Source organism: Ascaphus truei, unplaced genomic scaffold, assembly GCF_040206685.1.
Source record: "Ascaphus truei isolate aAscTru1 unplaced genomic scaffold, aAscTru1.hap1 HAP1_SCAFFOLD_786, whole genome shotgun sequence".
Classification (NCBI taxonomy): domain Eukaryota; kingdom Metazoa; phylum Chordata; class Amphibia; order Anura; family Ascaphidae; genus Ascaphus; species Ascaphus truei.
This window is the reverse complement of record NW_027457121.1, coordinates 43,030-57,907: the sequence shown is the minus strand read 5'-3', so window position 1 is coordinate 57,907 and position 14,878 is coordinate 43,030.

Sequence of the window (14,878 nt, the reverse complement as noted above, 5' to 3'; positions counted from 1 at the left end):
GAATAACATCAAGCTCCGTGCAGAAAGGAGGCCATCTTTAAATTCTCTCCCTCCCTAGTTCTCTATCTCTTTCCCCCTCCCGACCTCTCTCTCTCCCCCCCATGACCTCTATCTCCCCCCCTCCCGACCTCTGTCTCTCCCCCTGACCTCCCCCCCCTGACCTCTCTCCCCCAGCTTCTTTCTGCCCCCACACCTCTCTCTGCCCCCACACCTTTCTCTCCCCCCACACACTTCTCCCCCCCACACATTTCTCTCCCCCCCATACCTCTCTCCCTCCCATACCTCTCTCCCTCCCATACCTCTCCCCCCCCCACAACTCTCTCCCACCCTACACCTCTCCCCCCCCCCCTGCAGCACATCTCCAAGTAGCACATTGTAAGTAGCAGCAAAACTGAAGTTTAAAAGGAAGTTCAGAAGAAGTGAAGAAGTGGACAACACGTACTGGCCCTGATTCCCAGATTTGAACTACGCTGGAAAGGAGGATATTATCTATCCCAGACTACGCATCGCAGCACGTTACTATTGCTGTGATGCCGCCTTTACTATTTATATTGGCTGTGACCTCACTTCTAAAATTATGCACTTCTTTCTACCAGCCTCAGTATGTCTCTAACTCTATTCATATATCTCCATCTCTCCTTCCTTCACCACTTCTCCGATCACCTGAACTCCTTTCTTACCTGCGCCCTCTGACACTGCACAGCTGTACACCCTGCACTAAATCACACCCCTACAAATCATCCTCACACATCCTCTTTCTATCCATGCTTCTCCTCCTTGCTTCTGGGGATATCTCTCCCAATCCTGGTCCCTGTCTTATTCCTACATGCGCTTGTCCTCGCCTGTCAATTGCAACTTCTACTCCTGGTGTCAACCCCTCCAACCTCATACCCATCCCCTGCCACCCTCCCTCCTCTCTCCCTTTCTCCTGTGCTCTTTGAATGGACACTCCCTTTCTAACAAGTTCCTCTCTGCATGACTTCTTTCTCTCTCACTCTGCTCCTATTTGCTATAACTGAGACCTGGCTCACTCTGTCTGACTCTGCTCTAGAAGCTGCCCTCCCTTATGGTGCATTTCTTTCTCTCACACTCCGTGCCCTGATGGCAGGGGTAGAGGCGTGGGGCTCCTGCTCTCCTCTCTTTGCCGTTACCATGCCCTTCCTATTCCCCCCTCTCTTGCTTTTCCCTCCTTTAAGGCTCACACTGTCCAGATCTCTCCCTGTCCACGTGGCGGTCATCTATTGCCCACCTATCTCTACTCATCCCCCTTCTGCCTTTCTCTCACTTTGAATCCTGGCTCTCTTTCTTTCTCTCCTCAGACTCCCCTGTTCTTCTCCTTGGGGACTTCAACTGCTACATTGATGACCCCTCTCCCCTGGGCTGCCTGCTTTCTCTCTAACCTCTTGTTTTGGCCTTCAACAGTGGACTGCCCCCACAAGGACGGCCACTATCTAGATCTGGTTTTCACTAAAAAAAATTCTCTAATTTCTCCATTTCCCCCTTTCCTCTCTCTGACCATCACCTTGTCTCTTTTTCTCTCTCTCTCGCTTCTCCCCTTCTCCACCTCCATCTACCCCTCGGTTCTGCAGAAACCTGCGCTCTATTAATCTACCAGCCTTTGAGTCCACTTTATGCTCCTCCTTCTCCTCTCTCAGTACTGCTACAGACCCTGACAACCTGGTCAGGAACTACAACTTTGCCTTATCCTCCTCCCTTGATCTACATGCCCCGCTTTCTCTCTGCCGTCCTCGCCCTTCTAACCCTAGACCCTGGCTAAATTCCCACACGTGCATGCTGCGTTCCTCTGAACGCCTCTGGAGGAAAACACTCTCGCAGACTTCCTTCACTACAAATTTATTCTATCCTGCTTCAACTCTGCCCTCTCTCAGCTAAACAAACCTTCTTTTCTTCACTAATCAACACACACAAGTCTAACCCACGCTGACTCTTCTCTGTCTTTGACTCTCTACTCAAACCACCCTCAGCTGCCTCTACTTCTTGCATCTCACCTCAGGACTTTGCTGACTATTTTAAGGAAAAGGTGGAATTCATACGTCAGAACATCCCTTCTGTTTCCTCCTCCCATCCTACATCGCTTCCCAACTCTCCTCCTGCCTTACTAGACTCTTTTTCAGCTGTCACAGAAGAGGATGTATCACTGTTGATCTCCTCTTCTCCCTCTACCACTTGCCCTATTGACCCCATTCCCTCCCATCTCCTAAAACCTTTTGCTCCTACTATAATCCCTACGCTCACACACATTTTTAACTCCTCCTTCTACTCTGGAACCTTTCCATCCTCCTTGAAGCATGCAACAGTTATACCATTACTAAAAAACTGCAAGCTTGACCCTACCTGTCTTTCTAACTATCGACTTGTCTCCCTCCTGCCTTTTGCCTCTAAACTCCTTGAAAATCTTGTATTCTATCGCTTGCTCTATTTTCTCAACACCTATTCTCTCCTAGACCCTATACAATCTGGCTTCCGCACTGCTCACTCCACTGAAACAGCCCTCACTAAAATAACCGAAGACCTCCATGCTGCCAAAGACAGAGGTCATTACACTCTGCTCATATTACTCAACCTCTGCAGCATTTGACACTGTGGACCACCCTCTTCTCCTTCACATTCTCCATACTCTTGGTATTCGTAACAAAGCTCTATCCTAGATCTCATCCTACCTCTCCCATTGTACTTTCAGTGTCTTTTCTACTAACACCTCCTCCTATTGATCTCTCTGTGGGGGTACCCCAGGGCTCTGTCCTTTGACCGCTCCTCTTTTCTCTGTACACACTCACTCTAGGTGACCTAATCACATCTTTTGGGTTTAAATATCACCTCCATGCTGACGAAACACAAATTTACTTTTCAACCCCTGACCTTACACCTGCTGTACAGACCAAAGCTTCGGAATGTGTTTCTGCGATATCACCCTGGATGGCCCTTCGCCGCTGTAGAGGGAGAAATGGGGTGGCCCGGGATTAAAGGGGTTACACCCCATTTGGCCATCCCCTGACCTCACCCGGGAGTCAAAGGGTTAACTGGGCTAAGACCCAGAACGGTGATTTAACCCCTGTAATGACATGTACATGTGTATTCCCCTGTTTCCCCTGTTTTATTGTAACATCTGGTCTGCAGCCCACACACACTGGGATCCATCCGGGAGCACCAGGGTTAATAGTTGTATAGTGATTATAGCCCTTTGTGTAGATTTTCCCGCCTTTTCATGCACCATTTTGCAGGTTCCCATAGGCCGCCATTAGGGCTCAATGCTTTTTAATGGTGAATCTTGCTGTGGAGTCCGGTTCCTGAGAAGACCAGCAGATGGCGTCCGAGAGGGAGAGCGGCGGTTTCCCATTGAAAGTCTATGGGCTCATTGACTTCAATGGAGAAACCCTCGAAAGAGCTTTCCAGGAACGAGTTGGCTGCCGTCCAAACCGCTTAACCGCAAAGCGGATACATTTTCAATAGGAGAGCTTTGATCACTTACAAGTCAAGTTCAACGACAAGTGATGTGGGAATAAACAGTTCTGGGGGCCCTAGAAATAAAATTCTTTCTGTCCCTAGTTCCTAGGCTTCCTCCCACTCGACCACAACCGGGTCCCCGTATCCTGGACCCCCGATAAGGGTCGAACCCATAAGAGCGGGCCGCGCCATAGGTTCCAATGGCTGCAGGCCGAACCGGCTCAGGAAAACGGCTAAGTGTGAAAGGCTGAATTTTGGTATTCCATAGCTCCGGTTCTGGAGAGTCCAGAGAGTCGGGGTTTGGGGTATCTGTAGCCACTGCTCCGGCATCGCTGCAGAACCATCCTTGACCCTCTGAGACCAACCCGATGGAGTATGGACCCCCTTGAAAGTTCGGGATTTTTCCCATAGACTCCAATGGCGGCCAAACCCCATTGACCGGCTACGGTGGAAAACTCCCATTGACTTCAACGGCGGCATCGCCCCATTGAAAGTCTATGGCGGGGATTCCCATAGCCGCCCATGGCGGCGGATTGCCATTGAAAGTCTATGGCGGCGAAGCCGGTGGTTTTCAATGGGGATTTAGTGAAAAAACGTGATTTCTTTTAGCGGAGACTTTTGTATTAAAATGTAAAACGGTTTTAAGAGTATTTGTGTATCTCTGGTTTCCCAGGTCGTAGCAGGTCGCAAATTGGACCATAGGGTGTCCCAGTTCCGGCATTGAGAACTGGGAAGTTTGGACCTGCTGGACCCAAAGGAACCGGATATTTTAATATGTTCATTTTTTATCCCACATACTGTATTCCAAGATATGGGTACAACTCAGAGGAAATTCCTTTGCATACCAGAGTAGCATATGGCCAGAAAGGCGACCCCATGTCTAGGACCTTAGTATGTTTCAAAGGATTTTGTCACCTCCACTGTTTGCATGAGGGTGGAGACTCCTCAAACCAGAGTAGTCTTCAAGTGTTCCATTTCACACCTCACAACAAAGGATTTCCTGCCCTGTACTCCATTTGGTAGACTAGCTGGCATTCCTGATATAGAGGAGGGGTTAGAGAAATGGGACCCCCGAGCTCTACTGCGCATATCCCAACTGGCCGGGGGGGCATGGGTCAAAAAGTGTTCCCACGTTAGCCACTGGCTAGAGGTAATTGAGCACCAATCCCAGGTACTCAATGTTAAGTATAGGGCACAAAAGGTTTATAAACTGCTGTTCACCCTGTATCCTTTGTCTTCAATTTATCATCTGATGGCTACCTGATTGCGAGAGAATTGCTATGCTATATACTTCTCATTCCCCAACCCCAAAGTAAGTGTACTTCTTGTCTGTTACTGTATTATTCGTGTGTTCACCTATCCAAAGGAATAAATAAACTTTATTATATCTAAGACTCGTTTCAGTTCAGACCCAGTGATAAATATATATCATCTGTTATATATATTTATGTGACCTTATACAGCCTGCCATAATCTCACCGTGACAGCCGCCTTAAATTTAACATGGCAAAAACAGAGCTCCCCATACTGCCTCCCAAACCTGGCCCTTCTACCTCCTTCAACATTACTGTTGGAAGTACGATTATTCACCCAGTAGCACAAGCATGCTGCCTGTGGGTCACACTCGACTCCTCTTGCGTTCAAAACGTTTCTAAAACCTGTCCCTTTTTCCTCCGCAATATCGCCCTTTCTGACTGCTAAAACTCTGACTCAGGCCCTCATTCTCTCCCGTCTTGATTACTGTAACCTCCTGCTGTCCGGCCTTCCTGCCTCTCACCTGTCTCCCCTACAATCTGTCCTAAACGCTGCTGCCAGAATCACTCTACTCTTTCCTAAATCTGTCTCAGCATCTCCCCTTCTGAAATCCCTCTCCTGGCTTCTGATCAAATCCCGTATCTCGCACTCAATTCTCCTCCTCACTTTTAAAGCTTTACACTCTTCTGCCCCACCTTACATCTCAGCCCTAATTTCTCACTACGCACCACCCAACTTGCGTTCTGCTCAAGGATGTCTTCTTTCTACCCCCTTTGTATCTAAAGCCCTCTCCTGCCTTAAACCTTTCTCACTGACTGCCCCACACCCTTGGAATGCCCTTCCCCTCAATACCCGACTAGCACCCTCTCTATCCAGCTTTAACACCCACCTTAAGACACACTTGCTTAAAGAAGCATATGAATAGCACTGTGGATAATACTATACACATGATACATAAAGCTTGGCCCCCTGCAGATGCACTTTCCAGAACATCCTCCTTCTGTCTCCATACGTTCTTCCTACCTACCAATTAGATTGTAAGCTCTTCGGAGCAGGGATTCCTCTTCCGAAATGTTACTTTTATGTCTGAAGCACTTATTCCCATTATGTGTTATTTGTATTATTTGTTATTTATATGTTTGTCACATGTACTGTATTACTACTGTGAAGCACTATGTACATTAATGGCAATATATAAATAAAGACATACATATATACACCTCTCTCCCCCCCACACACCTCTCCCCCCAAACCTCTCTACCACCCCCCCACACCTCTCACCCGCACACCTCTCTCCACCTCTTACCTCTCTCCCCCCAAACACCTCTCTCCCCCCACACACCTCTCCCCCCCCCACACCTCTCCCCCCACACACCTCTCCCCCCACACACCTCTCCCCCCACACACCTCTCCCCCCACACACCTCTCCCCCCGACCTCTCTCTCCCCGACCTCTCTCTCTTCACCCATCTCCCCGACCTCCCTCTCCTCCCCCGACCTCCCTCTTCTCCCCCGACTTCTTTCTGGCCCCCGACTTCTTTCTGCCCCCCACATCTCTCTCTGCTCCCACTTCTCTCTCTGCCCCCACACCTCTCTCTCTGCCCCCACACTTCTCTCTGCCCCCACCTGTCTCTGCCCCACACCTCTCTCTCTGCCCCCACACCTCTCTCTCTGCCCCCCCACCTCTCTCTGCCCCCACACCTCTCTCTCTGCCCCCACACCTCTCTCTCTGCCTCCACACCTCTCTCTCGGCCCCCACAAATATTTCTCGGCCCCAAACCTCTCTCTCTGCCCCCACACCTCTTTCTCTGCCCCCACACCTCTCTCTCTCTGCCCCCACACCTCTCTCTCTGCCCCCACACCTCTCTCTCTGCCCCCACACCTTTCTCTCTGCCCCCACACCTTTCTCTCTGCCCCCACACACCTCTCTCTGCCCCCACATACTTCTCTGCCCCCACACACTTCTCTCCCCCCCCCCAGTCCCCCCCCCCCACACCTCTCTCCAACCCCCTACACCTCTCTCCAAACCCCCACACCTCTCTCCAACCCCCCCACACCTCTCTCCAAACCCCCCGCACCTCTCTCCAAACCCCCCACACCTCTCTCCAACCCCCCACACCTCTCTCCAAACCCCCCACACCTCTCTCCAAACCCCCACACCTCTCCACCACCCCCCACACCTCTCCACCCCCCACACACCTCTCTCCACCCCCCCACTCCTCTCTCCACCCCCCACTCCTCTCTCCACTCCCCCACTCCTCTCTCAACCCCCTCACACACCTCTCCACCCCCCCCACACACCTCTCTCCCAACACAGACCTCCCCGACCACTCTCCCCACCGACCTCTCTTCCACCCACACCTCTTTCCCTCCCCCACACCTCTCCACCCCCGAACACCTCTCTCCACCCCCCCCACTCCTCTCTCCACCCCCCCCCCACTCCTCTCTCCACCCCCCCCCCTCACTCCTCTCTCCTCCACACCTCTCTCTCTGCCCCCACACCTCTTTCTCTGCCCCCACACCTCTTTCTCTGCCCCCACACCTCTTTCTCTGCCCCACACCTCTCTCTCTGCCCCACACCTCTCTCTCTGCCCCCACACCTTTCTCTCTGCCCCCACACACCTCTCTGCCCCCACACACTTCTCTCCCCCCCCACACACCTCTCTCCACCCCCCCCACACCTCTCTCCAAACCCCCACACCTCTCTCCAACCCCGCCACACCTCTCTCCAAACCCCCCACACCTCTCTCCAAACCCCCCACACCTCTCTCCAACCCCCCCACACCTCTCCAAACCCCCCACACCTCTCTCCAAACCCCCACACCTCTCCACCACCCCCCACACCTCTCCACCCCCCACACACCTTTCTCTACCCCCCACTCCTCTCTCCACCCCCCCCACTCCTCTCTCCACCCCCCCTCCTCTCTCAACACCCTCACACACCTCTCCACCCCCCCCCCACACACCTCTGTCCCCCACACAGACCTCCCCGACCACTCTCCCCATCGACCTCTCTTCCCCCCACACCTCTTTCCCTCCCCCACACCTCTCCACCCCCCACACACCTCTCTCCACCCCCCCCCACTCCTCTCTCCATCCCCCCACTCCTCTCTCCACCCCCCCACTCCTCTCTCAACCCCCTCACACACCTCTCCACCCCCCCACACACCTCTCCCCCCCACACAGACCTCCCCGACCACTCTACCCATGACCTCTCTCCACCCCCCAGACACCTCTCTCCACCCCCCCCCCCCCACACACCTCTCTCCCACACACACCTCCCTGGCCACTCTCCCCACCGACCTCTCTTCCCCCCACACCTCTTTCCCTCCCCCATACCTCTCTCCCCACACACCTCTCTCTCCCCCCACACCTCTCTTTCTCTCCCCCCCCCCCCCCGTTCTCTCCCTTATTTACCCGGCCATGATTTTCTCTCAGATTGTCAGCACAGAGACCATACTGGTAACGGTTAGGCTGGTATATTGGTCTTGGGCTGGCATATTAGGGTATGGATTAGGATGGCATGTTAGAGTAAGATTTAGGCGGGCATATAGGGTTAGGCTGGTGTATTAGGTCTAGGCTGGTATATTAGGGTTAGGCTTTCATATTAGGGTAAAGGTTTGGCAGGGGTTAGTCTGAGTACGACCCTCATTTGCTCAGCACCACAGGGTACATATCCCTCTCCTCCGTTACCCCTCCCTGCACTCCCACATTACTTCCTCTGCCTTGCACTCCTCTGCTCTCCCAGCTGTCAGATTGAGGTCAGATAATTGTCACACCTTCTCATAAAAGCTTTTCCAGTGCTCTGTATCTCGGCCTGGGGGATCCTCAGAAAGAGGGGGGGGCGGGGGGTGAGAGGAGGGAGGGAGGAGAGGGAGAAAGATGTGTGCAGTGACATGAGAGAGAGGTTACTCATCGGAGGTGAAGTGAGACACTCGAAAAGCGAGAGACAGGCCACGCGAGCGAGCTACAGAGCGAGAGAGAGAGAGGCTGCGCTTATAGTGCCGGCGACAGCGACGCTCCGTCGCGTCAAAAACAAATGCGTCGGCGCTTATAGTGCGCGCGATGGCGACCAAGCGACAGCGCGACCAAAAATCTGGTAGTCACTCTTACTTGATTTTTTCGGCGACGGTCTCTCCTTGCGGCCAATCAGAGAGCTTTTCCGTCCCTCTGCCGTCCCCCTTTCTGATGTCACTGGCCTTGTAGCCAGCGACGTCGCCTAAACTTGAATTGCATCTATCGCAATGGCGACGGGTGACGTCATCGGTCGCGTCGCCGGCACTGTAAGCGCAGCCAAAGACGCGCACACTTATTGCAGGATTTTCCATTGGCAAAGTCACATGACTAACGGGCAAGTCGCGCTGGTCACGTGACCCTGGTATTTTTAGCGCCGTTTTCGTTCGCGAGTTGCTGAAACAACAGAAGCGTTGCTGAAATTTGGAGTGAGAACGCTCTGAAAAAAAACGGATACTTTGCCATTCCCCCCCCCCCCCGAAGTTGGGAAAACCGTTTCGAAGACGCTGCTGGCGGGAAAAATGCGACCTTTTTTTTTTCTGCGAGAGGTCGCAGGTGGGAAAAAAAAAACGTGTCATCCGGAACGAGAGGAGGTCACACTCCTCTAATAAAGAGACGGGCGCAGGTGGAACAGGACACGCAGGTTATGGGTGACCGTGAGACGTTGGAGTGGCCGCCTGTCGCACGTTTCCTCTATGTACAAAACATATCTCCTGCCGGGGCTCGCGGCTGGAAGGGATAGTCCTGAGAAATCCCAGGGGAATCGCATGAAGGAAGCGAGATCCAGGCACACGGGCTTCTGTATATGTATTCAGCAATAGAACCAACGTTTCGGCTGCCACACAGTCTTTGTCAAGGTGAGGGCCCTTACGCGTGAAACAGACTGCGTTCCTGACCGCGAGACTTTCCCAGACGGGGAGAGTGAATGAGCCCGATGACTGTAGGATGAGTGTTGCGTGAGTCAGGGCGTCCGAGATATCAGGACAGTGGTTACAGCTAATCAGGGCGAGTGAGAGGGGGGAGAGTGACACATACAAACCGAGGGAGGGAGTGCGATACAGAGAGGGGGCGAGAACATAGAAACAGATGGGTCGAGTTACAGTGCGACACACATTCACTCACTCAAACAGCACGCTCTCACTCGTGCGCACTCTATCACTCGGGTGCGTGCTCTCTTTCACTCGTCCTCTCTCTTTCTCGCCCTCTCACTCGCCCTCTCGCTCTTGCCCTCTCTCTTGCCCTCTCTCTCTCTTGCCGTCTCTTGCCTTCTCCTCTCTCACCCTCCCTCTCTCTTGCCCTCTCTCACTCTCACTCTCTCTTGCCCTCCCTCTCTTGCCATCTCTCTCTCGCCCTCGCTCTCTCGCCCTCTCTTGCCTTCTCTCTCGCCCTCCCTCTCTTGCCCTCTCTCTGTCTCGCCCTCTCTCACTCTTCCTCTCTCTTGCCCTCTCTCTCTCGCCCTCTCTCTCGCGTGCAGAAAGGGAGAGACAGACATTACAGAATCAGGGAAGGAGGGGGGGGGATCCAGAAAGAGAGGTACAGTAAGAGAAACAGAAGAAGAGTGACACGCAGAGGGGGAGAGGGAGAGTGACACGCAGAGGGGGAGAGGAGAGTGACATGCGGAGAGGGAGAGTGACATGCAGAGGGGGAGAGGGAGAGTGACATGCAGAGGGGGAGAGGGAGAGTGACGTGCAGAGGGGGAGAGGGAGAGTGACATGCAGAGGGGGAGAGGGAGAGTGACATGCAGAGGGGGAGAGGGAGAGTGACATGCAGAGGGAGAGGGACATGCAGAGGGGGAGAGGGAGAGTGACATGCAGAGGGGGAGAGGGAGAGTGACATGCAGAGGGGGAGAGGGAGAGTGACATGCAGGGGGGGAGAGGGAGAGTGACACGCAGAGGGAGAGAGGGAGAGTGACATGCAGAGGGGGAGAGGGAGAGTGACATGCAGAGGGGGGAGAGGGAGAGTGACATGCAGAGGGGGAGAGGGAGAGTGACATGCAGAGGGGGAGAGGGAGAGTGACATGCAGGGGGGGAGAGGGAGAGTGACACGCAGAGGGAGAGAGGGAGAGTGACACGCAGAGGGGGAGAGGGAGAGTGACACGCAGAGGGGGAGAGGGAGAGTGACACGCAGAGGGGGAGAGGGAGAGTGACATGCGGAGGGGGAGAGGGAGAGTGACATGCGGAGAGGGAGAGTGACATGCAGAGGGGGAGAGGGAGAGTGACATGCAGAGGGGGAGAGGGAGAGTGACGTGCAGAGGGGGAGAGGGAGAGTGACATGCAGAGGGGGAGAGGGAGAGTGACATGCAGAGGGAGAGGGACATGCAGAGGGGGAGAGGGAGAGTGACATGCAGAGGGGGAGAGGGAGAGTGACATGCAGAGGGGGAGAGGGAGAGTGACATGCAGGGGGGAGAGGGAGAGTGACACGCAGAGGGAGAGAGGGAGAGTGACACGCAGAGGGGGAGAGGGAGAGTGACATGCAGAGGGGGAGAGGGAGAATGACACGTAGAGGGGGAGAGGGAGAGTGACAAGCAGAGGGGGAGAGGGAGAGTGACATGCAGAGGGGGAGAGGGAGAGTGACATGCAGAGGGGGAGAGGGAGAATGACACGCAGAGGGGGAGAGGGAAAGTGACATGCAGAGGTGGAGAGGGAGAGTGACACGCAGAGGGGGAGAGGGAGAGTGACACACAGAGAGAGAGAGGGGTAAGAGAAAACAGAAGCCGAGGATAGAAAGAGAGACCCCAGATGAGAGAGAAAGGCAGAGGGTAACTCGGAGGAGGAGGGAGAGAGACACGCGTGGAGGGTGAGCCTGAAGCATACACAGACTGATACATATGGAGAAGCGAAGAGGAGGATAGAACAGGTAGATTGTCAGCTCTTCTGCGCATATATAAGATTGAAGTATTATTGTTAGACAGTCTCTGGAGTCGCAGTGTATAGGAGTTGGTATCGGCAGTGATACCCGGTGTGTCGTCCCGCCCGTTGTGACGCACTTCCGGGCGCCAACGGAGGACGTCACGTGTAGCAGAAGGAAGCGTCGCCATCATCGGCAGCTATCCAAGGAAGCTCCTGCAGGCATCTACACGTGGCACGCGTCCACCAACACCATCCGTCGGACACCTACACTACCCTCACCTGCGCCTGTCCTAGGGACCTGCTGTAAGTAGGATCCGGTTTTTACACACCGGATCCTAGACCTGCTCGTCACCAGCCAGCTGCATTTTATCGTGTTTATTAAATCATCTTATTAATAGTCAGCCTATTGTTTAGTGTTGTGTGTGTCTGTTTGTCTACAGTATGTCTATGTGTTTTTTGTCATAACCACACTGTGTTACACTATGATCTTGTCCTCTTGTCTCCCCTGCATGTCCTAACATTTCTGCTGCTGAGGAACCTGCTGTCCACTGGACCAGAGCAACATCCATTGGATATTCCAAATCATCCATTGAACTTTTATATCTCCCATTTGGACTTTAAGGCGCCGGTCTGTATTGCTTTCTTTGTCTATCACTAACTGTGTTTGGGTTAGTTTTTCCTGGCAGCCTTGCCATGTTGTAATATCATACTATTCACCACGTTGTTGTTGTTAATATTTGCATTGCATTTGTATACACTTTTATTTTTAGCGCTAAACACACCATCCTTTTTTCCAGGAATGTGAGAGTGCTGGGAGCCCTGTGCTGACAGGTGGCAGGCAGCCTGTGTGCAGAGGTGTGAGTTTCTGTCCTAGGAATTATCAGAAGCGAAGACGTCTGCGGATGCACATCACTGCCCCGTGTCCTATACCCTCACTCACTGCCCCACACCTCTCCCTCACTCACTGCCCCACACCTCTCCCTCACTCACTGCCCCACACCTCCCCCTCACTCACTGCACCACACCTCTCCCTCACTCACTGCCCACACCTCTCCCTCACTCACTGCCCCACACCTCTCACTCACTCACTGCCCCACACCTCCCCCTCACTCACTGCCCCACACCTCTCCCTCACTCACTGCCCCACACCTCTTCCTCACTCACTGCCCCACACCTCTCCCTACCTCACTGCCCCACACCTCTCCCTCACTCACTGCCCCACACCTCCCCCTCACTCACTGCCCCACACCTCTCCCTCACTCACTGCCCAACACCTCTCCCTCACTCACTGCCCCACACCTCTTCCTCACTCACTGCCCCACACCTCCCCCTCACTCACTGCCCCACACCTCCCCCTCACTCACTGCCCCACACCTCCCCCTCACTCACTGCCCCACACCTCTCCCTCACTCACTGCCCCACACCTCTCCCTCACTCACTGCCCCACACCCCTCCCTCATTGCCCCACACCTCTGCAATGTCCTTTCCCCCCTCACTATCCCACTGGCACCCTCTCCCTCCCTCACTGCCCCACACCTCTGCAATGCCCTTTCCCCCCTCACTATCCACGGGCACCCTCTCCCTCACTCACTGCCCCACACCTCTGCAATGCCCTTTTCCCCTCACTATCCCACTGGCACCATCTCCCTCCCTCACTGCCCCACACCTCTGCAATGCCCTTTCCCCCCTCACTATCCCACTGGCACCCTCTCCCTCACTCACTGCCCCACACCTCTCCCTCCCTCACTGTCCCACACCTCTGCAATGTCCTTTCCTCCCTCACTATCCACTGGCGCCCTCTCCCTCCCTCACTGCCCCACCCCTCTGCAATGTCCTTTCCCCCTCACTATCCCATGGGCACCCTCTCCCCCACTCACTGCCCCACCCCTCTGCAATGCCCTTTCCCCCCTCACTATCCCACTGGCACCCTCTCCCTCACTCACTGCCCCACACCTCTCCCTCCCTCACTGCCCCACCCCTCTGCAATGCCCTTTCCCCCCTCACTATCCCACTGGCCCACACCTCTCCCTCCCTCACTGCCCCACACCTCTGCAATGTCCTTTCCCCCCCTCACTATCCCACTGGCAACCTCTCCCTCCCTCACTGCCCCACACATCTGCAATGCCCTTTCCCCCCTCACTATCCCACTTGCACCCTCTCCCTCCCTCACTGCCCCACACCTCTGCTATGTCCTTTCCCCCCTCACTATCCCACTGGCAACCTCTCCCTCCCTCACTGCCCCACACATCTGCAATGCCCTTTCCCCCCTCACTATCCCACTTGCACCCTCTCCCTCCCTCACTGCCCCACACCTCTGCTATGTCCTTTCCCCCCTCACTATCCCACTGGCACCCTCTCCCTCACTCACTGCCCCACACCTCTGCAATGCCCTTTCCCCCCTCACTATCCCACTGGCACCCTCTCCCTCACTCACTGCCCCACACCTCTGCAATGCCCTTTCCCCCCTCACTATCCCACTGGCACCCTCTCCCTCACTCACTGCCCCACACCTCTCCCTCACTCACTGCCCTACACCTCTCCTCACTCACTGCCCCACACCTCTCCCTCCCTCACTGCCCCACACCTCTGCTATGTCCTTTCCCCCCTCACTATCCCACTGGCACCCTCTCCCTCACTCACTGCCCCACACCTCTGCAATGCCCTTTCCCCCCTCACTATCCCACTGGCACCCTCTCCCTCACTCACTGCCCCACACCTCTCCCTCACTCACTGCCCCACACCTCTCCCTCCCTCACTGCCCCACACCTCTGCAATGCCCTTTCCCCCCTCACTATCCCACTGGCACCCTCTCCCTCTGCAGACGCACTTACCAGAACACCCTGCTACTGTCTCTGAAAATTCACCCTACTTAACACTTAGATTGTAAACTCTGCGGGGCAGGGACTTCTTTTCCTAATGTTACTTTTATGTCTCATCGCTTATTCCCGTTATGTTATATTATCATGTTACGTGTATTACCGCTGTGACGCCCTATATACTGTGTGTGTGTATATATATATATCGATATATAAAGATATACAGCAAATAAAAAGATCAGTTGTGAGCACATTCACATGTCGTAGACTTGGCTGCAACCCTGCCTTTCACCATTATCACCTAACATACAGTGCTTCCACCGCAGCAAGGGATTCTGGGAAATTATATGCAAATGAGCACACCTTTTCACCCACCAAAAGTGATCTAATTGTGGTAAAGACATACATACATACAGAGAGAGTATGAGGGGGGCTATTCTCATAGCTGTGAAGTTCTTTTCAGAAGTTGTGGAATGAAATC